Below are 3,631 nucleotides of genomic sequence, written 5' to 3'. Positions count from 1 at the left end.
TTTTTTAAATGACTATTTTGACCCAACAAGCTTGTCACTTTATTACAGTTGTTTTGTTATTAAAAAAAAAATCTATTTATTATGGAAACATCGGGGAAAAAATAAAACGTCATAAAGAATGAAGTAAAGGTTATTCGTATTCCACTACCCAGAGATGATCACATTTTGATATATAATCTTCTAATATTTTTTCTAAATATAGATTGATATGCACGTAATTTTACATAATTGGGCCCACATTGCACATTTTATTTAAACTGAGAAATATGCTGTGAATACACTCTTACGTCATTTAGCTATATTCTAGAAGTGCTGCAAATTAATGCAGTATGAGCAGAAAGATAAGATACATCTTGGATTGTTTTATTTGCTGTCAGTTCATTTCTGTTTGCAGGATCTTTCTCTTGCCAGAATAGCCTCATTTACAAGTCCCGTCCCTTCCTGTCCCTTCTTCCCACCCCTGCAAGGTAGCTAAAGCATTTTCTCAGGTAACCATCCCACACTCTCTCTGCCTTTTTTTTTTTTTTTTTTTTGGTATATAAACTGTTTATTAACAGACAAGGCCTACAGACTTATTCATTCTTGGACACACCCACAGTTCAGCCATGGCAGCCAATGGCCTTGCTGTGCTGGCCTCAGACAGGAAGGCCCCAGAGGTGACACAACCCTCTATGGGCCCGAATCTTCTTCAGTCACTCCTGCTCTTCACAGAGTTTGTCGTCTGTTGGCTAGAATCTGCCTATATTTTCCAACCTTTACATACTTCTGTCTGTTCAGGAACCAGTCTGGGATCTTGTACTGGCATGGATCGCCTGCATAATGGTGATCACATGTTCCGCCTCATCCTCAGTGAGTTCTCCTGCCCTCTTGGTGAGGTCAATGTCTGCTTTCCTCGACACCACATGAGCATATCTTCAACCCACAGCCTTAATGGCAGTGATGGCAAAGGTTTTTTTTTCTGCCGCCCACTGATGCTGGTGTTGAGTACTCGCAAAATATGCTGGAACTCTTCAGGGATCACTAGAGACATGATGGCCGCAGAGGCAGCAGCGTGTAGGCCTCCTGTGGAGGAAAATCTCTGCTTTTTAAAAAATGCTTTCTGGGAAGCCCTAGGACCAGCTAAGATCTATCTGGCTCAGTAGTTCTCAATCTTGAGCTCACATCAGAATCTCCTGGAAGGCTTGTCAAAGGAGATTGCTGGGCTTCACCCCTGGAGTTTCAGTAGGGCTGGGGTGGTAGACAAGTTCCCAGGCAAATGTTGCTCATGCTGGTTCACTACTGAGAACCACTGATTTGGGGGAATGGATGAACAATTTTCTTCCTCCAAGCCCTCTCCCAGTGTTCCTTGGCTACTTGTCTTTTTCCCTTAGAGCATTTATTTTGTCTCCAAATTCTTTGCTTATAACCACTCCCTATGCTGTCTTCTTGTGGTGTCACTCATTCATACAAAGGACAGAAATATTTTCTTAATGGAGGGCTGGAATCCAAAGGGTTCAAGGAGTCTCCCAGTACCCGTGAGAGTAGAAGCCAGTGTGATTTGTCCTTCCCTGTCACTGCAGCAGTCTCCTGAAGAGCTGGCTCAAAAGGAAATGCACAGATGCCCAGACTATTTGTTAAAGGAAATGACACATTATCCTCTTCCCAACATCTGGTCATTCCTGAAAGACAGTCAAGCCCTGATAATACCGTTGACTCACTAGAAGCCTGTGTCTTCTTTCCCGAGGGAGGTGGAGACAAACCAAGGAGGATAGAATCTATTTTTGTGTCGGCCCAAGGGGACGCCTTGGGGAGGGGGCGAAGGGTCACCCACATTGCTGTTCTGTTCTGGGAGCCAGGAATGCATACTTCCTTCCTGTCCAGCCCTGAGCAACAGTCTCTTTCTTAAGCCTCAGATCTTCCACAGAGAGCTGGAAAGATTTTTAAATGCCATGGTGGGCTGGAATGGCTGGACACCAGCGTAAATGGACTGATGAAATGGGAAGAGGAGATTTGGCAGGACACAGGGTATTGAGGTTGCAGCAAAGGCAAGAGAGCTGTGTTGGGTTGAGTGACTGTCATACTGTGCAGTCCGGGCTCAGAAGGACTCTGGCTGCATCTGGCTGCCTCTTGATTAGGAAATGCATGTATTTGTTTTCATCTCTAAGGCATCTTCTAGGGGCTAAATATGGAGAAAGAATAAGAGGGGTGTGAGTAGGGTGTCTGGTTAATTAACCTGGAGGACTTGCCCAGGTTGACTTTGCACAGGTAAGGAGAAGTAATACCCTGAAATCTACCTGGAGATCCAAGGGGACCCCCCTCCAGCCTCTCAACCAGTGGAGTAAGTGAAGCTGAGTTCTGAGAGAAGGAAGTTGTGTTCTCATTAAACTAATAGAGGGCCTCCTGGACTAGGGAGGGGATGGGGAGAGGTGGGGAGGGCACCTTTGCCTTTGGATCTAAGGGCATTTATTGTGCCAGGCCTTTGTTTTGTTCCAGCCAGGGCACTCTGGCAAAGGCATCCTGGGAATTTGGCCTGCAAACAGAAAGGGCATTTCCTTGTGTGGGTTTCCTGTTTAGGTCTGCGTAGAAACCCAAAGGATCGCTTGGCCTTATAAATCCTCTAGACATTACTGGTATAGATGCTCTGGCCGGATGCCATGGGAAAATCGCACAGAAATAGAAGAAAGGAGGAAGGCACATTTACTCTCAGGATGCTGGGTGGGTTTCAGGCTCCCCGCCTTCAGATCTATAAACACAGGAGGTTGGGCTAGAGGGGATGATCATTCAGGTCCTCTCCAGCTTTGACAATCTCAGGTTCCATTTTCCTCTCAAGGGTCACCAGGAGCTGGCACTGTGCATCTCAGGCATGGGAGTCAGCTGAGCAGCTCACCAAACAGAAGCACAAAGAAAATTTCAACCCAAAAGTTAGAAAGTTGCCCTGGAATATCCTTTAGGCTCCTTCTCAGAAAGGAGGTGCTTTTGAACTCTGGTATTTCCCAGTCTTTCCTAGATGCTTAGCATACTCCAAAAATCACAGCTGCTAGGTCAGGAGCATTGTGGAGTCTCGTGGAAGGGTTTTGGCACAAAGCAAGTTTGCAGAGCCGGCGGTGAATTAGGTGTTTGTTAGGAGACATCACCCATTTCAGGTTTCTTTTTTTACTTCCTGTTTCCCTCAATTTCTGTATATGTCAAATTGCAGTTTGGCATTCACACTTCTGGTTTAATGGAAGAGGCCATTTTTTTTTCTTAATCTGTGGCTGAATTCAGATTCTCTGCAGACTTCACTTGGAGATTGACCAGACTTTAGGTCAGTTGGGAAAGTCATGGGGCAAAACCAGGATTTCTTATGGAGATTTCCTGTGTCAACCCAAGCTTTGTTGCAGTAAGAACATGCTCATCATCTTCAACAATGCCTCTTGTGTTACCTTATTTTCTCATTTATCCTTATTTGCATCATTTAGAAAATGTGTTATATAGAACCACCTTTTTTGGGAGGCAAATAATAAAATGATATTGAGTAACATTAAATTAATTGCCTGTAGTCGGACAATGCAGCGTTCTAGTAAATTAATTATGATAGACTCACTTATGCAGCAACATTTCTCAAGACAAGATCGCCCCTTTAGAATTCAGCATGGCTGTGTCCTCAGTTCTC

At 44.5% G+C, this 3,631-nt stretch overlaps 1 pseudogene; it reads right to left on the bottom strand.

Annotated features, from left to right (window-relative positions):
- Positions 1-572: 572 nt before the first annotated feature.
- LOC102123971 (small ribosomal subunit protein uS13-like) lies at positions 573-1,030 on the bottom strand (annotated as a pseudogene).
- Positions 1,031-3,631: the final 2,601 nt, after the last annotated feature.

Source organism: Macaca fascicularis, chromosome 1, assembly GCF_037993035.2.
Source record: "Macaca fascicularis isolate 582-1 chromosome 1, T2T-MFA8v1.1".
In the NCBI taxonomy this organism is placed as follows: Eukaryota; Metazoa; Chordata; class Mammalia; order Primates; family Cercopithecidae; genus Macaca; species Macaca fascicularis.
The sequence above is the reverse complement of the archived record's forward strand: the minus strand, read 5'-3'. Positions and strand labels throughout refer to the sequence as shown.